This window comes from Sarcophilus harrisii, chromosome 1 (assembly GCF_902635505.1).
Source record: "Sarcophilus harrisii chromosome 1, mSarHar1.11, whole genome shotgun sequence".
NCBI lineage: Eukaryota > Metazoa > Chordata > Mammalia > Dasyuromorphia > Dasyuridae > Sarcophilus > Sarcophilus harrisii.
The window spans coordinates 453310424-453334626 of NC_045426.1; positions in this window are offsets into that span (position 1 = coordinate 453310424).

Here is a 24203-nt window from a genome sequence, read left to right on the forward strand (position 1 = left end):
TGAGTTTGACACCTCTAGTTTATTTCTTTGTACTTTCCATCCATCACTCTATCGTTAGGGAAGCAACACAAAATAATAATCCCATTTCAACATGACAAGCCTTCAGATATTTGAAGAGAATTATAATATTGCTCCTAAGTATTATCTTCTTTAGACTTGACATCCCCATTTCTTTCAACCAATTCTCATATAATTCATTTACATCCATATTATATTTTATCTGTTCCCCTGCTCCTCTTTCTCCCATGGGGGAACTATAAGTTGCTTAAGGTGAGAGATAATGTCACTTTTCAGTTTTTGCTTCCCAGTGCCAAGTAAACAATCTCATACTTAGAAGATATTTATTAACTTTGATTTTGAATTTTCAGATCCTTCATCTTTCTATTCCCCTTTATAATTAGAGCACCAAGGTACAGATGAAATGAGAAGAGGCCTTAATTAATAAAAGCAGAATTATGCTACATTAGCTTTAGGCTTGGGCTGAAACAATCATTGAATGACAGCTCCCTCCATTGCTCCCTCCAAAATATTAGCTTATCTATTTTTATGCTAAAATTCCTTCCAATTTTGAAATATCTCTCTGACCTACATTTCATTACCTCTGTCTAGACCTTTGGATTTATGTTGGTAAAGTTTTGATTTGATCTTAAAAGGCATTCTGATTATTCTTCTAGATTATGGTTTGAATCATCCCCTTGCCATCCCCCTTCTCTTACTGCCTACCCAGATTTATTCTCTCCCTTGGGGCTTACTTATCATTCTTAGTCACTGACATAAGTCAAGCACTATCCTCACAGAGAGCAGAGACCCACTGATACTTTCTTCTGGTCACAACCTAACTTGTTAATGTCCCTCCTTAAATGTGACAACCATAAATGAAAATAATATTCCAATATATTTTGACCAGGGTAGGATAACAACAGGATTATTGTTTCCCCAACTTTAGATACCATATTTTTAGGTAGAGAAGTTGATCTTTGATGAGAACTCCAGCTCAGAAAGCTCATTATATATAATAAGAAGGTGTTGACATGGTGTTAAATTAACTGAAAAATGTAGCCACACTTGATAATCCCTTTACAAGGGTATTCACCTTGCCGTAAATTAAGAGAATTAAGGGAGCAACCTTATTAGATGAGCAAAAATTAGACATGCCTATGCGGGGCTTTAAATAACTAAGTCCTAGATAAATTTGGTTGCTTGAGTGCATCAAAGCTGAGAGACAGAAGTAGAAAAGGAACACAGCCCCTTAGAGGGACTCTCTTTTGGCAAGAAAGAAAGGATTTTTTTTCTGCAAACCTCAAGCCTCCAGATATGGTCACTTTTAAATGGAACTATTCAACTACTAGATGAGTCAGTAAGAGAGCCAGTAATAGGCTGAAAAGAAAACTAGGTCTGAAAATCAAGAGTTTGGCTATGAAGATTATATGAAACGAGAAAGGATTTCCAGTCCCTGTAGTTCTGGAGTTGTGTTGCCTTGATACATATGTTACCTCCATGTGTGCCTCAGTCCCACTGAACTCATTGTCTATTATTTTTCCCTTAATATTATGTGTATTTGTGGGAAAATTTGTGTCCCAATAGTCACATCATGCTAGATTAAGGTAGAGGAGGCAGATATTTTGAAGGTGCTATTTTTACTGTGCCATCTTAGTAAATGCCTTTGTTAGGAGCTAATTGTGACCAATGGGTTATTGTTCATGGAAAGCAACCGACAGGGACTCATGAGTCTCCTACTGTTAGAAGTGAAAGCAATGGGTTTGTCCCTAGAAGCTGAGGTAGCAGCCATCCTCTGAGGAGGTACTACCACTGGGAGCATCACAAAGGGGATGCTACATCAGTTTATAAGTATTTGATTGGAGGGAGTTTCCAGATCAACTTAAAGAACTTTGTTCTCTGAATTGTTTAGGGCAAAGTATCAAATACATAGTCTGTTCAAATGTATCAAATGTATCAAAATGTAATTGGGACATATTTAACAAAATAAATAAAAAACCCAATAGAATATAGATAATGTTAATGTGTGGCTTTCTATACCAATATTTGGTTATCGGAGATCCTCATTATGATTTCATGTTCTCTATTTCAGTTTGTGTTTGACACCACTGAGATATAAGGTATGAGGCAGATGGATGGTAGAGTAGATAGAGAACTGGACTTGAAATCAGGAAAATTTGAGTTCAAGTCTGGTCTCAGAATCTTACTGTGTGATCCTAGGCAAAGTGATTTAACTACTGTTTCTCTCAGTCTCCTCATCTGCAAAATGGAAATAATAGCTCCTCCTTCTTAGGGTTGTTGTAAAAATCAAATGATAATCTTTGTAAAGTACTTAGCGCTGTGATTAGCATATAGTAGGTGCTTGAAAAATGTTTGTCCCTCCCCTCACTTTCCCCTATAAGTTTTCCTATATTCAGTATATATTATTATCTGGAATGCCTGTATATGATCTTAGGACTCCCACCAAACTGTGGAGACCTAAATATAAGATACATTTGAGCATCAAATTTTTAGAAGGCAAGTGGAAACAAAATGAACCAAAGAAAAAATTATTAGGGTTCCCCATCTGGACTTGATGTGATCTCAGAGACTAAGATTTTAGACCATAGCTTATATCTTGGAGGCTCATCTAGCATTAGAATTAATCTATTTGCTCTAATAAGGCATACAAGTGTAATATTCTTCTCTAAAATGTAATTTTCTCTGTGAGAAGGTTTCCTGGGGGTTTCTGGGAGCAGCCTTAGTTTCATTTCAGTGTAGTCACCCTAAATGCAGCTAGGTATTAAAGTCCAAATCCTTTATTTTCTCCTTCAAAGTCTTGTCTCTTTTCCTGGGGCCAGGTTAGCTTTAATAGAGGCCTATCTCTTTCCTTGGTTCTGAGAGCTTACACTGCCTTCTCTGGCTTGTGAATCTCCTCAACTGAATCCTGGCTGAGGCTCAGAGCTTCTAGTGGGCTTCTCTTCTAGTGAGCTTGTCCTTTAGTGGGCTTGTCCTTCCTGGCCCTGAGATCTCCTCCTTATATGTCACACACTGAGTATACACCAATCATTATTTCACTAGGAAACCCTTATTTGTTGCAGGATTAAATCAATGCTAAACTAGATTTAATCACTGTCTCCTCAATTCCACTTACTTAGCACCTTGTAAGAATCCTAACACACAAGGGAGCCCTAAGAATGGCATCACAAGAGTACATCTTGGGAGTTCATTTCAGATCTTTATGTACTATAAGTCAGTAGGAAGATAGATTTTCCTTATACTCCTAAACAATGCCATTTGAGGAATTAGCTTTTCTTGTTTTCTTTGGCCTGCTTTGAATTGTTTAGCAAAATGCCTGGCATTTTGGCAAACTGTTATAGTATCCATGGTACTACTATAGATTGTGGAAATAAATGCAAAAGATTGGGTAAACTATTCAAGACAGTAAACAATGACTGCTTTTTATGAACTTCCTGACACTGGAATCTTCTGAGATCTCCAGAGAGTTATCCAGAATTAAGTCTATAAACCAATATGTCAAGAGATATATCCATTTGATTTGGGAGGACTACAAATATTTCATAGGACAGTGTTAAGAAGAGTAGAGCAGAAGAGTTCTCTATTCAACAAACTTATTGGATAGTAAGTTTTGTTGAGGATTTAAAATGTTCAACTAGGAGATAAAATGTTCAACTTGGACTTTTGTGGGTTGAAACAACTTACTTTGTTTAGGGCCTATTTTAAAAAATTACAAAATTTTTACAGTTACAGAATTGATCTTATTTTTGCCAAAAAGCAAAGAAAGTTGAGTACATTTCAGAGACAGAAGGATGGACTTTGATCCCTAGAGAGTATTAGTAATTTGACCCAGCCCTTTAAGGAAAAACTGACAATTGCCACCTCAGCCCCAAAGATGTCAGTCTCTTTGTCTAGGAGATGATAGCAGGTAGAGTAGTAGTGAAGGAGCAAGAACTCTGAACCTCTATGTTCTAGATTTCCATTGTCTTAGAGAAAAAACAGTAGCAGAGACACATTGCAATTAGATATGATAACTATGATGAAGATGAAGATAATGATGATAAAAGGGAACATATATAAAGTTGTATAAACACTGAAAGTTAAATGTCATAGTATATAGAATAATCTTGTATAAGACAAGATTAGTAAACATTCAGTATATATTCATTAAATGGAAAAAAAACTCTAAACATTCAAATCCCAATAATTTATGGAACCTTATTTGGTATGATAACTCAGCATAGTGATTATTTTGAGTCAAGAAAAATTGGTCTCAAATCATACCTCTGACGCATACTAGACTGGGATATATATATATATATATATATATATATATATATATATATATATATATATATCAAGTTCTCTGTTGCTCCCAGGCAGCTTAGGCAACTTCAGTGAGACAATTAATTGCAAAGCAGGTAACAGCCAGTATTGATAGTGGGAGTTTTCCCACCAAAAGTCCTCTGCTAGTGAAATTACAGCTCCAAACAAAAAGCAAAAACCTTGTGCTAAAGATAAACATGAGAATTACTGCTGTTATCATGTAATTCTTTTATATTTAAACTAATCCTGCTACTTTGTTTCAGCAAAAAGATTAAGACTGTCTGGCATAAGGATCCATCTTTCAATTCGTCAAAATTGCACTATCCAATCTGCTCTCTCCCTTGAATCAAAGAAGCAAAGGTCTCCTCACTATGGGATAATTTCCCTCTTTGTATCTTTGACATCACTGTCTTTTACCTATTTCCAGAACCTAATTTCAGCATTCTTTCTCTCATGAATTTTTAATTTATTTCTCTCCATAATTTCTTTCTCACATTTCCCCAAATATAGAAGGCAATATTACCTTTCTGCATCTGTTGGTGATCATTCTTTCCTCCTGGATATTCATTCTATCCTCTATTAGGTTTTGAGCTTTCTTTCTTTGTATCTCTGCTTCTCTGTCTCTGTATCTCTCTCTCTCTCTCTCTCTCTCTCTCTTATTCTCTCTATCTCTGTGTTTCTCTCTCTTTCTCTTTCTCTCTCTCTCTCTCTTTCTAGGTCTATTTGTCTCTATTTCTTTCTGTGTCTCTCTGTTTCTCTGTGTCTCTGTCTCTCTGTCCCTCTATCTCTGCTTCTCTCTGTATATCTGTGTGTCTCTCTTCTCTCTCTCCCTCCCACCCCCCTCTCTGTTTTACTCCTGCTTCTCCAGCCTATCTGACCAATCTTTAGTTTCACCTGCTGAATCATCATCCATGTCACAACTACACTCTCAACTCTCCTTTCTGTCTGTTCTCTATCTCCTCTGCTGGATTTTTATGTGTATCATGCTCCCTAATCTTGAGCATACCCAAAGATTCTGTCCTAGCTCCTTTTCTCTTTTCTCTCTACAATCTTTCTTACAGGAGTACATCAGCTCCTATGGCTTCAATGATGCTGGTAATGACTCCCAGATCTATATATCCAGCCCTAGTGGTTATCCTGAGCTATGATCATGCATTAGAAACATGCAACTATTTATTAGTCATGTCTAACAAGATGACTTTTTCAAATTCAACATATCCAAAAGAGAATTCTTATCTTTACCCAAAAGCCCATTCCTCTTTCAAACTTCCCTATTCCTTGTCAAAGGCACCACTATCTTTTCAGTCACTCAGGTTTGCAACTCTGGTGTTATGCTAAGCTCCACACTTTCATTCACCATCACTTATCAAATCTTTTCATTTCTACCTCCACAACTTTTCTCATATACTTTCTCTTCCTTTCATTCATGTAGCTGGTTCGTGCCTTCATTTCCTTTCACCTGAACTATTGTAATACCCTCCTATTGAACATCCTTGTCTCAAATCTCTTCCCATTTTAGACTATCCTCTACACAGCTGCTAAATTGATTTTCCTAAAGCTTAGGACTGACCATGTCACCTAGTCACTAAATCCAATGACCTCCTATTACATCTAAGATCAAATATAAACCTTTCTAGTATTCAGAATTTTTCACAACAGTGCTTCTTCCTACTTCTCTGATCTTACATATTATTTTCTTCCATTGCTCTGCATAATATTTGCTATTCTTTATGCACAACACGCCATCTTCCAACTCTGTTTACTTATTGTTCTCCATGCCAAGAATGATCTTCCTATCTCTGTTTCTAATAATCTCTGTCACGGTATTCCTTCAAGAATCATTTTATGAGTATATATATATTGTATTTAACATATATACTTTAACATATTTAACATGTATTGGTCAACCTGCCATCTGGGGGAGGGGTGGGGGGAAGGAGGGAAAAAATTGGAACAAAAGATTTTGCAATTATCAATGATGAAAAATTACCCATGCATATATCTTATAAATAAAAAGCCATAATAAAAACAAAACAAAAAAAAGAATTATTTTATGACATCTTTTGCAAGACTTTTTGAGTCTCCTTAGTTGTTAGTGATATACAAGTTTAGGTTGCCTCTGCTTTGTATATGTATTATCCATTGCTGTGTATGTATATGCTGTCTCCCTGGTTGGAATGTATATAAGTAATCATAAAAAGAAGAGATCATTAACTAAAAGAGATTTTGGATAAGCTAAGTACAGAAAATGAAGTAAAGATTCTGTTCTTATTCTTGGATTCAAAGACATCACAAGCTCCTGGTTTCTCTGATTCAATGATCTTTCTGGTTGAAAGAAATCATTAGTGGTTTGAAGTCAACAGGGAAGGAGGTTTCCAATGGGTTGCTCCAGAGATCAGTGATTGTACTTGTACTGTTTAATATTTACCAGTCCCTTGGATAAATGCATAAATGTCCCAATTATTAAATCTGCAGAGGATTCAAATTTGGAAGTGAAACTAACATATTGGTTACTGTCCAAAAAGGATCCAAAAAGGTCTTAACTAGAATATTAATAATAATAATAATAGCTAATTTTTATATAGTACCTAATATGTGCCAGATACTGTACCAAGAGTTTTACAAATATTGTTATATTTGATCTTCATAGCAATCCTGAAAGGTAGGTGCTACTGATATCCTCATTTTGCAATTGAGGAAAACAAGATAAACAGAGGGTTAAATATTTTGCCCAATGTCATATAGCTAACAAATGTCTATAGTCAAATTTAAACTCGGGTCTTCTGACTCCAGTACCAATGATCTGTCCCCTCTGCCATCTAGCTTTCTGATATTAGTCCAAACCAAGTATTGGGAATGTTATTGAGAATATATGTAAGATGATATTGAACTATCTGCCATCTAGGGGAGGGAATGGGGAGAAGGAGGGGAAAAGTTGGAACAGAAGGTTTTGCAAAGGTCAATGTTGAAAAATTACCCAAGCATATGTTGTGTAAATAAAAAGCTATAATAAAAAAGAGAATATGTAAGCTCTTACACTTGGTTCCAAAAAATAATTTTGCAAGTACAAAATGGGAACATAGGAATAAACAGGAATTAGTATGAAAAGATCTGAGGATTTTAGTAGACTGCAAACTCAGTATAGATCAACAAAATGACATGGCAGTCGAGAGAGAGAGAGAGAGAGAGAGAGAGAGAGAGAGAGAGAGAGAGAGAAGGAAAAAGGGAGGGAGAGGGAGAGAGATCATAGGCACAGGTACATCCTCCATGTAGCTGCCAAAATAATCTTCATAAAACATAATTTTGATTGTGTCATTGTTCCACTCAAGATTTCATAATGCCCCTAGGATAAAGTGAAAACTCCTAGCCTGGCTCTTTTTCTTCCTTTCCAAAAATGTTTTCTTTATAGTTTTGATTTTACATTATTGTCAGTTATGAATATACTCTAATCACACATTGGATATAGACATCCAAGTCTACAGCCACATTCCCATTGAGCCTTCCCATGTAACACAGAAAACAATTCAAACAAAACCAACATCCCTCTCTCACAGTACAATTAAACATTCCATTTCCACAGACCTTATTCTTCCATTTCTCTACCATAAGGAGGCAGAAAAGATTTTCTTTCCTTCCTATGAAACTCTTCCCTAATTAACCACTCTTCCTATCCCCCAAACACCCACAAGTGTCCCAGATTTAGTATTTCCCACAACACTACTAAACCTTTCTGTGTTTGCACAACAACCTTCAATATTAAATGGAGTTCATAGGGGAAATAGAAAGAGTTAAAGTATGTAGTAGGTTCTCCATTGTAACCTTTATGCAGACTTTCAGCAGGTCTCTGTCTGGGGTTCCTCTTGTAAATCATTAAACACTATATAAATACCACATATTATTATTACTTACCTTACAGAGCTCTTGGAAGGAAAGTGCTTTGTAAACTAACACAGAATCACAAAGTTGGGAAATATCTCAAAAGACAAGTCCAACTGAAAAAAAAAAAAAAAACCTCGAAAGCAAATCTGACAAATGATCATGCATCTTTTGCTTAAAGCTCTCTAGGGAAGAGGAATATCATACCTCCTGAGATAATATATTACATTTATAGACAACTCTAGTTATTCAGAAGTTTGGTTTGGTTTGGTTTTTATAGTGAGACTCAATTTACTGCCTTACAACTTCAATCTATCATTCCTGATTTTGCCCTTTGCTGCCAAACAGAACCAGTCCAATTTTCCCCAGGACAGCCCTTCAAATACTTAAAGAAAGTTATGAACTTTTAAGTCTTCACCCCTCCAAAATAAATATCCCTAGTTCCTTCAACCTAACCTCAAATGCATGAAGTTAAGTCCTTTGACCATTCTGCTTTGCCTTCTTCTAGATGCTATTTCCAGCTATCTGCTCTTTCCATTAATCTCTAGTAATCAGTAGTGGACTTTGCTTTAGCTATGGTTATATTAGTTTCCATCTGCCTCCTTGAGATAACATGACTGCAGTAATATGGTCTTTAAAAGAAAGTTGCCAAAATATCATTAAGGATAACTTACTCAATATCCTTTTCTACCAGCCCACAAGTCATTGGGCCCACAAGGCTGTAAGAAGAAGGCGAGGGGGAAGAAAGGAACATGCATTTATTAAGCATGTACCAGGCATTGTTCAAAGTACTTTGTAAATGTTTTCTCATTTGATAAGTAAGAAGCAATGAGGTTCTTCACAGGACCATCTAGGGCATCATTGTTTTTTTTTTTTTTTTAAAGGTTGAAAATGTTTTATCATGGATCCACATTCAGTCCCCATAGTCCTCTTTCTGGATGCAGACGGTTCTGTCCATCATGAGTATTGCAATTGGTCTGAATCATGTTATTGTTTTTTTTAATAGCCTTTTATTTACAGGTTATATGTATGGGTAACTTTACAGCATTAACAATTAGGGCATCATTGTTAACCTGAATGAGGTATGTCAGTCTAACAGAACTATCTTTCTAGGAAGTAGCTTAAGTTTAAACAAAATGTTAGCTATGTAGTTTAGCTGCTTAATCTATCCTCTAGAGAGATGTCATCATATAGGGAATAGAAGTCTGGTCTTAGAATCAAGAAGACCCCAGTACAAGTTCTGTCTCTGACACATATTGGCCACATGAACTAATTTAACTTTTAAATGCTTCAAACAATACTCTAAGTTGCAGAGAAGATAGTGATCTGCCTTAGTAGTAGTAGTTCTTTATGTGGAGTTTTCTCTTATTGAAATAATAGATTTAGTTTTTGAAAAATGCATTCTACTTACAATAATGAATTTCAATAAATGCTGAGACAAATTCAGCTGAGCAGGGCAAGAAAAGAATTTATCAATTTTTACCAATAATGATGAAAGATAGATGTACCCTCTGGAGACCCTATTCTGCCATTAACAAACTTTTCTTCTTAGACTTCCTCTTACACACCTTTCATTTCTGATTTATGGAAACCCACCTGCCCACTGCCTCCCACAAGAAGATACTACAAGCTTAGTCTCACTTTCTGGTTCTCTAATAATTCAAATCCAATAAACATTTATGAAGCACCTAGGAGGTACCAGTCATTGTGCTAAACTCTGGAGATTAAAAAAAAAAAATTCCTGCCCTCAAAGAATGTTCAATCTAATGAGGAGAGACAACACTCAAAAGGAAACCAAAAAGAGGCAATTACTTGTGGATACCTGACAGAAGGTTGTATGATATTCCATGGAAGGATCCTCTCTCTACAAACAGATTATAGGTGTGCACCTCCCTGGTCCAAAAATGGCATCCAAGATACCTATTTCCCCAAGGTATTATATCTCCATCTAATGCTTCTCAGGTGTCCAACCTAATTAGTTCTGTATGATTTTGAATTCTGACCCACAATTGATGCAGTCATTCCATCTCTTCCATTTAAATCCTGGCTACCTTAAATTCTTCCAGAATATGTATTATCCTAACCACAATGATCCCATTACCTTTCTCCTTTCTCAATGATTTCTCAATTTACTAGTATATATATATATATATATCCCACCTCGGGAAACATACCACATCTGAGTGTGATTTAGTGTTCTGCCATTAACTATATGATCTTAGTCAGGTTACTTAAACTCCTCGGTTTCCTTTCTTTAAAAAGGAAATTGAACTAGTCCTAGCAATCTGTAAGTCCATGACTGGTCCATAGAAAGGTGGATCCTTAATCAGATGCAGAAGAAAAATTCTCCAGGGTCACATATCAATATCAAACTCAGATGAGAAAATTTCCTGATCAGTACAGGAAATTTGGTGAGGGTTCAAGTTGGTAATGGGGACCACAAAAATAAATGTTGGCTCACAGCTGCTGCAGTGGATCAAAATCCTAGTCCAGTCAGAAACCATGGTCACATATATTTTATGCATCTGACAGGTAGTAAGGTTCAGAGGCAGGATATGAAATTACATCTTCTAACTCTAGAACCAGGGTTCTTTTCATTGTACCACATTGCCTACAGGCTATTGAAAGGGAAAAGTCAAATCTGAAAAGATTGGGCAAATATATTATTAAAGTCTATTAGAAGAAGAAGAGGAAGAAAAAGAAGAAGATGAAGAGAATGAAGAAGAGAAGAAGAAGAAGAACACAAGAGGAAGAAGAAGAAGAGAAAAGAGGATGAGGAGAAGAAGAAGGGTCAGAATGGAATCAGAATGGGAGAAAAGTATAGACTGTCACGGCCTACATGTTTATGGTCCTTATGATCACTTTGCTTAAGGGATACCATGTTGAAGTTCTATCACTTATAAATAACACATTTCAAAAAACATAATTATCACTCTGTTCCTCATACTGCCCATAGGTTTCCATCATATCCATGTTTAGTAGTCTCCTTCTTGACAATCAAGAACTCTAACTTTTTACCAAGATTCCCAAGATTCCCTTAATGGTAAAAGTGAAATTTATAATAATAATCCCTCCACCTTATTTTGCCCTTAACCTTCTGAGTGATGAGAACAATCAGAAAGAAAAGAATATGCTGCTTTTAATAGAATAAGATTTCTAGTACATGTACAGTGAAATCCCTTACTATTCTATCTTCTCAAGCACAACAATTAGGGCATAGGCATTTTATTTCTTCCATCATTAAAAAAGGAAGAAAGGAGGCCCTCTGCATAAAGCTTCTGACCACTGCACCGAGTCCTTGCCCACCTAGAGATTCTATTACTTTGGGACCAACTGTCGTGGTTAGTGAATCTCCAGGTGGGATGACCATTTCATGAGGGACCCTAGACATACTTACTTCATTCTTTGCTCAGCTCACTCTCTGAACTTCTCAATCTTCTTACCATCAGCCTAGTCCTTGTGCAAGTGTTATCCACTCCCTAACACTTTCTCACACTCCTTTATACTTTGTCTTTGTCGCTGGAATAAAGTGATTTCAGAGGAGAGACCATCTTGTTTTCTTACATTTGCATGCCCAGCACCTAGTACCATCCTGGGCATACAGTAAGCACTTAATAACTGCTTTTTCTATAGATCTACCTACCTTCTTATCTCAAATAGAGATTATTCAGTTTACAAGTGCCTTGAAAATCTTTGAGAAGACATGTAACGATGGTTTCTTCATGACAAATTAGAACAGGGCGATCTGTTAATAATTCTTAAACTTTAAGGACTCCATTTTTATAGCAGTCTTCTCATTAGTACAATAGAAGTCACATTTGCTGGCCCTAAGGGTGCTAATGTCAGGTCCCATTTTTGAGTCAGCCTTTTTTTGAGTATTCTATGCTGGCAATAAAAGAAATTCATTAATTATTGAGTTGATTTCCCCCCCCCCACTGATTTTCTTTTCATATTCTTGTAGCCAAGGGCATGGCAATTTATTAATAAACTGAAAAATAAATGAATAAATAAAAACTTAGTCATTTGTAAAAATGTGAAGGACTATGCTAAAAAGCTTAAAAAAGTAACCCTTGGAAAGCATCCAAGGCAAGGAATTAACAGGAACACAGACATTTATCTAGCTAATGATGAAAGGTCAGCATCTCAAGGTGCAACTCAGATCTGATTTTGAATGATTAGAATTTAGTTCTATTAATGAGCTAAGTATTAAAAAAAAAAAAAGCAATTCCCACATGCCCACAGAAGTGGCTAACAGAATACTTTATTTTGTTAAATTTAAAACCCAGCCAAGCATAGGCTTATAAGGGCCTTGGGAATAGAAGATAGCTGGCCCAGCTTCCAGCCTAGAAACCAAAGATATTATTGAGGGGAACAGCCCCTGTAAAGAATGGACCTGCTATCAGAAATCAGGCATATTAAAACATTGTTAATGGAGCTGTGAATTAGCCCAGCCCATTCTAAAAATCACTTTGGAACTATGTTCCCCAAACCACTAACCTGTGTATACGCTGTGATACGGATACCCTGTAGAGTTTTATATCAAATAGCTTTTTAGTAAGTCTAAAATCACTAATTCTAGGAAAATATGCTCTTGGTAAGAATATGCTATAACCCAAAAAGAGAACTGGAACTGATAAAATTAGAATGACCCTCAGATTTCACTTGTAACAGTAGAGGGCAGTAGATACTTTCCCCTATTCCCACCCCCATGCCACCAGATAGTAGCTGATGAAGAATTAACTCAATTTTGAGCACAGAGATATTGCAAAAAGACAGTTGGCAAATCAGAGTCCTGTGTATGGGATCTGAGAGGATCTAATGTGAAAGAAAATTAAGGGAGCAGATAGAAGAGATCAACAGAGGCACAGGGAAGGGAAAGCAGATTAGCTACTAGTCTGACCAAACAAGAATCCTCAGAAAGGGAGGAGCCCACATCACAAGCAAGTGGTTGGGATAAAGGCAGCTACATATGATGAAGAGCCTCAGAGATCGGAGTAAAATCTAGTATCTATCACCTGCTTTGCTTGTGGCAACTACTCTGTCACTGATGGTTGACCCACTCCATGAAAAACTCTGGACATGTGATCAGGCTTGCTTTCAGATCCTGCCTGCAACCCCTGCTAGTTGTAGGACTACAAGAAAGTCTTTAACATCTCCTTATAAGAAAAATATGAATAATATTTTCTCCAACTACTTCATAGGAATCACAGACCTAGAACCAGAAAGAACTTTGAGGCAATCTAGTCCAGCTCTTTATTTTATAATTAAGGAAACTGAGTCCCAGGAAAAATTAAGGACCTGCCCAAGATAAACAGGTAGTAAGGTTCAGAGGCAGAAAATGAACCCACATCTTTTAACTCTAGAACCAGTATTCTTTTCATTGTACCACATTGCCTACAGGCTATTGAAAGGGAAAAGTCAAATCTGAAAAAACTGGACAAATATATTATTAAAGTCTATTAAGAAGAAGAAGGAAAAAGAGGATGAGGAGAAGGAGGAGAAGGACAAAAACAAGAAGAAAAAGAACAAGAAGAAGAAGAAGAGTTAATTTTGTTGAAAATAGCCTTAGCTAAATTAATATGTAAAGTATAAGAGCATCTTTCTTAGTTGGGCACTAAGAGAAGAAAGTTATACGTGGTCAGAATACAATCACAGTATTAGACATTAGGTGGCAGGCTGAGTTCAAGCTGCTTCAGCTCCCAGGTCCTTTTCAGTATCTCTCACACATGTGCACTACCTGTACCTACAAATTGACCAATCTGGATTGCCCTCAATTTATATGTCCCAAGTGCCTTAGAAATCATCTCAGATTCTATCTTTTCTCATTTGATCAATGGTAGAAAATTTGAAAATTATCAATGACAACATTTATAAAAATAGCATTATCCTCTATAGCCTTTAAGATTCTAATTACAATTTTGAATGACATGAAGAATTATACATGTACATGACATATTTGATTGCATTTATTGAATAAAATAGAAAACACAAAAGATATGACATTAAAATTGTTAAGCAAATAACAGTCTGCTATTTCTAGGAAGGTCTGAAATGTCAGCTCCCCAGGGGTTAAAACCATCCCTATAAAGATCTGAGTTCCCAATTTCACCTTTTTCAAAAGGAATAGCTATGTATAAAAGTCATTTGCAAAAGTTGACTATCAAGAATTCCTTCAATATCAGAATCAAAAAGACAAAAAGGAATAGCCTTACCACATAGCAGATGGTGATACTCTAGCTTTATTACAATATACCACATGTAATCTAATGGGATATAATGCAATTTAAAGATATAACAGATAATCCTAGACCAATCATTAGACAAAAACTGTAGTTTTTTTTCAGTTTACTAAATGATTTCTCTGTCACTAGAATCACCCCATGCTTTCATAAATTTATGAGGGCAAATTTTCTGGGTATATGCCTTGGGTTCTTTAGGTCTGGTTTTCTTATAGTCAGGCAGTTATTAATTCCCAGTAGTTTGGATACTGCAAGATCTGACCTGAGGTCACTCAGGAAAGAAAGGAACAGCAAAACATAACAGCATTCCTTTTTAAAATTTCCACCTGAACTTCATGACACCTAGACATTTGTCCTGGACCTTTTCTATAGACAAGTATTCCATAGATAATGTTCCTTTGGTGCCTAATGAAAGCAAAGGGGAAAACACATGCAGTGCAAAGGAACTGAGTATTACAATTGGGTAAAGTCTAGATGTGGAAGAGGAATTGGATGGAACTTTTTGAAGAAAAACTTTGAGAGAAAAAGCTCAACATTATTGGGGAAACGAGAATTTAAATATTTTCCTCTACTTAGATGGACCTATTTATTAACAATTTTAGTGTGTGTTATTTGCAGCTTCAATCTTCATTGACGAAGTTATGAAATCCTTTCTTTTATTTCTTGCTTTTTTCTTATTCTGATTTTAGATTAGGAATCATCACTGTGAATGATATTAGTTTATGAATAATAATTAAAGTGTCATTTTTGTTCATAATAAGATAAATTATATTTGCCCCATAATTATACCATAGTTTTAGTGTCCATGTTTTTCCGATAAGTCATAGTTTTTCACATTCAAAACTTAGCAACGTCATCTCAAAATTTAGCTACAACTCTCTCAGAATAACAATTTCTCTTATAACTGAACAAGTTCAACTCAGCAACAAGTATTAAAGGAAAAGTACATTATATTAATATCATTATCATTAATGAAGCAGCTAGGAGGCACATTGCATAGAATTTTGAACCTGAAGTCAGTAATATTTCAATCTAAATCTCAGCCTTGAATATTTACTAGCTGTGTAACCCTTGGCAAGCCACTTAACTCTGCCTCCATCTCATTTATAAAAATAAAAAATCAAAATAGCATCTACTTCTTCAAGTTGTTGTGAGGATCAAATGAGATGGTATTTGTAAAGTATTTAGCATAGTGCCTGGGTGCATAGGCACTTGTTAATTATCATTATTAATTATCATTATCATCATCATCATCATTTTCATCATCATCATCATAGCCTGTCTAATGTGAGAGGAACTACCAGAATTTGTAATCATCTGACACAGCTATTGAAAATACAGATTCACTTTACCCATGATAATGAGTATCTGGGTGAAACTGACTGGCAAGCTAATGAGAATATAAAGTTTGATATTAAAGTAATGTGAGTGAGTGCATGCATATATGGGCAACTTAAATGAGTTATGAAGTCCATTGTAAAAGATTTCAAATAATGGCATCATTTTTAGAATAAATATACAGACTCCCAGGGTTACAATTTTTATGGATAACACATATTTGAATAAAAGAGTTTTTCTATCTTTGTTTTTAAAAATCAATCCTATTACATCAGCATCACATCATACATACTATTCTCTTGCTCCTTATAAAAGCTGTATTGCCCTCCTATTGAAGAAAACAAAAGAAAATATTGTTTGCACTGTAATGTGCTCAGAGCAGCCTATGATTCAGAAGAGATGTGACTAGATCAATTACTGTAATAATTTAAATATTTGTAATGATTCACCACCAAAGTTTTGTCTAACCCAAGGTAGTTCCCTAGCCATTCTAAGTGACTGGATGTCTCTTTCCATTGAAAAGAGGCAAAATAATACAGGAAAACCTAATTTTAGAATTACAGAGACAGACTCAGGTTAAAGTCCTGCCTCTGATAACTACTAGCTATATGACCATAACAAAACATTTACTTTCTCATTTGTTGTTCAGTTGTTACTCACTCTTTGTGACACCATTTCTTGGCAAAGATACTGGAGCAGTTTGTCATTTCCTTTTTCAGAGCTTTGTACAAATGAGTAAACTGAACTAAACAGGGTTAAGTTGCCCAGGGTCACATAACTAGTAATTATCTGAAACAAGATTTCAATTCAGGTCTTCCTGACTGGCACTCTATCCACTGTACCACCTAAATACTCCTTCTAAGTAGGTCCAGGCAATTTTCTAGAACTATAAATTACAGGGTAATTGACAAATTATTGGAAATTGGAGTTTCTCCACCAGAATCTCTGACATCAATGAAATCACAGGCCTCAACCAAAATATTTCCTTATGTACTCATTTTTAGGGGAAAGGAGAAGATGTATATACAAAGTTTCTCAATAAAGTACAACGTAATAAAACTGCATTGTCAGGCTCTTTAAATTCAGAATTGCCAGGATGGTTTAGGTCAAACTTTTCCTCTAAATTTGTGTGACTCTGGACAAGTGTGTTAATTGTAATTTCCTCAAAAAAAAAAAAAAAAAAAGGAAGGTGGGGAAGGGGTGAATTCATTAAGCAAATAAAGAATAAAAATAAGCATCTAAATATTAAGAATATCCATGTACATATAAACTCTGAATGTGCTTAATACAATAGTTATTTTGTTCATTAAAGCAAATACCAAGAATCTTTTTTTCATTAAGAAGCAGTCAAATGAATTATAAAAGAATGAAAAAATAGAAGAAAATGTAAAATACCTCATTGGAAAAAGAGCTGACCGGGAAAATGGATTCCAGGAGAGATTATTGATCAGAGGTACTAAATGGCACCATGGATAGTGCAATGACCATGGAATCAGAAGAATCTGAGCTCAAATCTGACCTCAGACTTACCAGCTGTGTGATCTTGGACAAGTCACTTAACTCCAATTGTCTAAATTAAATAAATAAATAAAAGTAAAAATTATTGGTCTACCTGAAGATCATGACCAAAAAAAAAAAAAACAAAGAGCCTGGATAGCATTCTTCTAGAGATCATTAAGGAAAACTGTGATATACTAAGAACCAAAGGACAAAATAGACATTGAAAGGATCCATTAATCACCTCTGGAAAAAAGATCCCACAAGTAAAACCCAAGGAATATTGTTGCAAAACTCCATTATTATAATCTCAAGGAAAAAATGCTGCGAACTATCAGACAAAAAAGAAAAAAATCCAAATATCAAGGAGCAACACTCAGGATTACCCAGGATCTAACAGCTTCTACAATAAAGGACTGAGGGTCTGGAATATCGTATTCTGAAAGACAAAGGACCTGGGCTTACAATCAAGAATTAATTACCCAGAGAGACTCAGCATCATCTTTCAGGGTTGAAGATAGATCTTCAATGAAGTAAAATATTTTCAATCAGTTCTATTGAAAAAAACAGAACTAAATAGAAAATTTGATCTTCAAACACAGGACTCAAGAGAAGCATAAAAAGGTAAACAGGGGGAAATACATACACACACACACACACACACATATATATATATATATATCTTTATATATATATATATATATTTTAAAGATTAAACTATTTACATTCCTAGATGGGAAAATGATATCTGTAACTTTTGAGAACTATAATATTAATGGGGTCATTAAAGGGGGCATCACATGGACAGAGGATATGGTTATGAATGGACTCTGATAATATCACAGGAAAAGACATTAAGGAGAGGGGAAAGGATTGTACTGGGAGAAAAGGAAAGGGGAGGTATAATGGGACAAATCAGATCACATGAAGAAGCACAAAAAGACCTATTACACTAGAGGGGAATGAACATTGTCTGAAGCTTGATCTAATCAATTTTGGCTCAAAGAGGGAATATCTTAATTATTTAGCTAGGTATAGAAATTTATCTTACCCTATAAAGAAGTAGGAGAAGAAAGGGGGGAAGGGGGGAAGGCCTAGAGAGAAGGGAGGGCAAAAACACTAGAAGAGGTAAAAGAAAGAGGATAGCTGATAGAAGGTAAGGTAGGTAGAGGGTGGGGTGAATTACAAACAAAACACAACTAAGAGAATAGAGAGAACAAAAGTATATACAAGGGAAAAAATAGAATGGAAAGAGATACAGAGCTGGTAATCATAACTGTGAATGTGAATGGGATAAACTCTCCCATAAAACAAAAATTAATAACAAAGTGGGCTAAAAAAACAGAATCGTATAATAGGTTGTTTACAAGAAATACATTTTAAACAGCAGAATTTATTATGCTTCAACTGAAGCAAAAAAAAAAAAAAACAGGGGTAGCAATTCTGATCTCTGATAAAGCAAAAGTAAAAATAGATCTAATTAAAAGAGATAAGGAAGGAAACTACATCTTGTTAAAAGGTACCATAAACAATGAAGTAGTATCATTACTAAATGTATATGCACCAAGTGATAGAGCGTACAAATTCTTAGAGAAAACATTAAGCCAGTTACAGGAAGAAATAGACAGCAAAATTATATTAGTGGGAAACCTCAACCTTCCCCTTTCAGAATCAGACAAATCTAACTACAAAATAAACAAGAAATTAGAGAGGTAAATAGAATCCTGGAAAAAATTAGATATGATAGATTTCTGGAGAAAATTGAGTAAGAACAGAAAGGAATACACCTTTTTCTTGGCAGTACATGGAACCAACACAAAAATTGAGCATGTTATTAGGACATAAAAACCTCACAATCAATTGCAAAAAAGTAGAAATAGTAAATGCTTACTTTTCAGACCACAATGCAATAAAAATATGTTTAATATTAAAAATAAAAAATATTTAATAATTCAAACAACAAATGCCAGAAACAATCAATAATTTCATCCAAGAGAATGACAAGAATGAGTCAACATACCAAAATCGATGAAATGCAGCCAAACCAGTACTTAGGGAAAATTTTATATCTCTAAAGAGTTACATGAATAAAAGAAAAAGAGGAAATCAATGAATTGGGTATGCAACTAAAAAAGTTAGAAAAAGAACAAATTTTAAAACCGCAGTTAAATCCTAAATTATAAATTCTGAAACTCAAAGGAGAGATTAATAAAATTGAAACTAAGAAAACTATTGAACTAATAAACAAAATTGAGAGTTGGTTTTAAGAAAAAACAAACAAAATAAAGAAACCTTTGGTTAATTTGATTAGAAAAAGGAAATTTATTTTATAGAATTAGAAAAAATAATAAAATTTCATCTGGAAGATCAAATGGTCAAGAAAATCAAGGGAATTAATTTTTAAAAATACAAAGGATGGTGTATCAGACCTGAAAATATATTATAAAGCAACAGTCATGAAAACTATTTGGTACTGGCTAAGAAATAGAGTGGTGGTAGAGTGTGATGACCGTGTATTTTAAAATCAGCCGGAGTCAGGAATTCAGGTTAGGGGAAAATCATCAATCTTTATTCTCAGTGAAGAAAGATCAGAGGTGGAAGAGAATGGGCAATAGCGACGTGTGCAGCTGAGTCAAGAAGCTAGCTAGACAAGCACCCACACGACCAGCAGCTATGAGCATGGAACCCAGGCCAATCTCCCCCAGCCTCTCTTCCTGTCTCTCTGCCTCCACCCACCAAAATTGTCGTTTCCTATACAACACATCAGGACTTGCACAGAGAGTGGGCGGGGACCATTCTTTATCCAAGCATGTATATTAATAGAGTATGGTCCAATTACTATTTAGCCTCATGTGCTTGGGACCTCAGTGCATCAACTCAAGCCTCAGCCGATTACAATAGAGGAGTGGAATAGGTTAGATATGCATGACACAATAATCAATGACCATAGTAATCTAGTTTTTAATAAACCCCCAAACTCTATCTTCTAGGATAAGCTTCACTATTTCACAAAAATTGCTTGGAAAATTGGAAAATAATAAATATGCCAAAAAAATTTTGGTATAGACCTACATCTCACACCTCATAACAAAATAAGATTAAAATGGGTACATGATTTGGGAATAAAAGGTGATAGCATAAGTAAATTAAGAGAGCAAGAAATAATTTACTTATCAGATCTTTGGAGAAGGGAGGAATTTATGATCAAAGAAGAAATAGAAAACATTATGAAATGCAAAATGGACAACTATGATTACATTAAATTAAAAGTTTTTGAACAAACAAAACCAACACAAACAAGATTAAAAAGAAAGTATAAAACTGGGGGGAAATGTTTACAACCAGTATTTTTGATAGAAGTTTCATTTCTAAAATATATAAAGAACTGTGTCAAATTTAAAAGAATACAAGTCATCCCCCAATTGATAAATGGTCAAAGGATATGAACAGATAATTTTCAGATGAAGAAACTAAAGTGATCTATAGTAATATGAAAAGATGCTCTAAATCACTATTGATTAGAGAAATGCAAATTAAAACAACTTTGAGGTACTACCTCACATCTCCCAGATTGGCTAAGATGAAAGGAAAAGATAATGATAAATGTTGGAAGGGATGTAGGAAAACTGGGACATTAATGCATTGTTGGTGGAATTATGAAATGATTCAACCATTCTGGAGAGCAAAATGGAACTATGCCCGAAGGACTATAAAACTGTGCATACTCTTTGACTCAGCAGTGTCAATACTGGGTCTGTATCCCAAGAAAATCATTAGGGAGGGAAAAGGATCCGCTTGTGCAAACATGTTTGTAGCAGGTTTTTTTGTGATAGCAAAGAATTGGAAAATGAGTAGACACTCATCAATTGGAGAATGGTTGAATAAGTTGTAGTATATGAAGGTAATAGAAATTGTTCTATAAAAAGATGAGCAAGCTGATTTTTTAAAGGCCTGGAAAGATATACATAAACTGATGCTGAGGAAAACAAACAGAACCAATAATATATTGTACATAGTAACAACAAGATTGTGCAATGATCCACTATGAAAGACTTGGTTCTTCTCAATGGTTCAGTGATTCAAGGCAATCCCAATAAACTTTGGATAGAAAATGTCATTTGCATCCAGAAAAAGAACTATGAGCATTGAATGTAAATCAACACATACTATATTCACTTATTTTTCTGTGTTATTTTCCTCTCTCAGTTTTTCCCCTTTGTTCTGATTTTTCTCTTCCAAAATGATTCATAAAATACACATGCTGTGTATTAAAAAATAAAATTTTTAAAAATTCTAGGTTAAAGGTACTGATTCCAATATTCCTATATAATCCTGGATAAATTAGTTAACTTGCTGAACTTCAGTTTTCTGATATGTCAAATATCAATAATAATATTTACAGTACTTATATTTCAGAGATGATTTATAACTGATATAGTAGAGAGTGCTGGGCTTGGAATCAGAAATTCTCCTCTTTCTAAATTCAAATTTGGCTTCAGATACTTTGAGCAAGTCATTTAACCCAGTTTACTTCAGTTTCCTCATTTGTAAAATGAGCTACAGAAGGAAAAGGTGAACCACTCCAGTATCTTGCCAAGAAAACCCCAAATGGATCACAAAAAGTTGGACATGACTGAAAAATGACAGAACAACAAATATTATAGGTTCCTTTAGAGGTAAATAACCTTAAGCACTATGTAAATTAGAACTGCTGTAATTATGTTAGGTTTTATGCATAGTATTTGAAATTAATATGGGCAAAATTAAAAGAGAATCAAAAAAAGCCAAGCTATTTCCTACAAGAGGGACAGATGGTAATTTCAATTTAATCAGAATAAACAAAGAAAAAACTCAAATCTATCTGGAGGGCTATTTGTAGCAACATATAACATGTGATGAAACTTAAGATAAAAAGAAATGCTTCTGAGTCAACAAATGGAACTCAAAAAGCCTGAGATTGTAAATCACTTAACCAACATTGTTTCTGTCTGAAAAAAATGTCCACTTGCATGATCCCAAAAAGTTTCCTTATAAAATGTAGTTTGGCAAAGGTTGAAGGATGACTTAAAATTTCATTCCATTGCATAAAGCTTAAAAGAAATGGCTTAATAATGAATACTAGAAGCATGCAGTGCATTCAGAATGAAAATGGAGAAAAATTTCATAAGGAAAACAAATAGCAACTCAGATAAACTAGCTCTGACCCTTCTTTCCCCACTCCAAACTGGTTTTAATAGAGTACCTCAAAAAGACACAATATCTATAAAAAATCTAAACAATCTTTTAAAAAGCTCAAAATTTTATACAATTAGAATCATTCCCTAAAGTATATTTATAAGAACTTTGCATTTCCTTTGAAAAAATATATAATGCAAAGACATAAATAGACAATAAAATAAAAGGGGAAATGATGGAATAAATGAAAGATCTGTAATGTTATACATTTTCAGTTCTTTGATATGCATTTTATTAAATATAATTTGAAATGTGCTTTGAAAAATTATGTTATAGAATAGGTCAAAATCATCACTCTTAGTTTAAAAAATACTGCCTCATTGAATTCAAAATATTTTCAATATTATGTCATTGATCCTATGGTTATCTACTTACAAGCCTATCTCATCTTTCACTACATTAGTATTTCAATGATTTCATGATTTCATTGATATAAATGTTCTTTCCACTTATGTAGCTCACAAATTGTTTTCATCCAATGCATTTGTTATCTAAAATTACACTGTATTATGTCCCTTTAAATCATACCTGAAGTATGATGTTTAATTCTAATAATTGCAGTAGTTTAGATGTATGTAATGTTTTAAGGTTTTCAAAGTTCTTTACATAATGTTTTCTCATTTAATCATTACAACAACCCTTTGTGGTAGATGCAATTATTATATCTGTTTTAAAGATGAGAAAACAGACTGAGAGTTTTGTTCACAGTCACACAGCTTAGTCAGTATCTGAAGCAGGATTTGAACCCGAATATTTCTTGATTCCAACTCCCTTGCTCTATCCACTACAGCTCAGCTTCTTAAACTGTGGTTTGCAGTCCTATATGGGGTTTAAACATATGTTTAAAAACTAACAGAGTAAGCTAGAGCTAATAGGGAACCCTTGGAGTTTATTGAATAGGTGGAGGTGACATGGTGGGAGGTTGCAGAATTGTGATGTATTGTCAGTAAAGGTTTGATTTGTATAGCTATTTTCTATATCTTTATATCTAGGATCATGTAAAATTTTCTAGGGTGACAGGGCTCACACATGGAAAAAGTTTAAGAAGCCCTGCACTACCACACCTAAATCTTTAGGTAAAAAAGTATCACAAAGATTTGTCCTAGGCTCTTTCCTCATTTTATTCGTTTATTATTTTGCTTAGTGATTTAATGCTTCTTGTGTATTCAATTGTCTGCCATATGGAGATTTTTTAAGATCAGTTTTTCCAGACCTAACCTCTCTCTTGATCTTCAAAAGTCTTTCATCTCCAATTGCCTGTTGTCTTTTAGACATTTATAAATTGTCAGGATCCCCATGACAAGACCACCCCTCTCTTTTCACTCCTCTATTTTTACTATTAGCAGATGTACTGTTTTCCAAAATTTAGGGCCAGCAAGCAAGATGTGTCCTGAAGTTGGCAAAACAAAAATCCTGTGCCCTCACCCTCTGGACAAACTCTGCTGCAGCAGCTAAATCACAAACTGGTTCTTAGATGGTCTCTGAGCTTGGACAAGCTTCCTGGATGAACCATGTTCCAGCCATGAATTCTTCTATGAATAGCATTGTTGCAATTACCCCCTCATTGCTGTGGCTACTCCTCATTTCCTGGTTCTTTGTCTAACCACAACTACATGTATCAAGGTATAGTCTGACTGCTTTGGAATCTGCTAGGACTTAGAGCAAACCCTAGCATACCATTCTAGTTTCTCTCCTTTG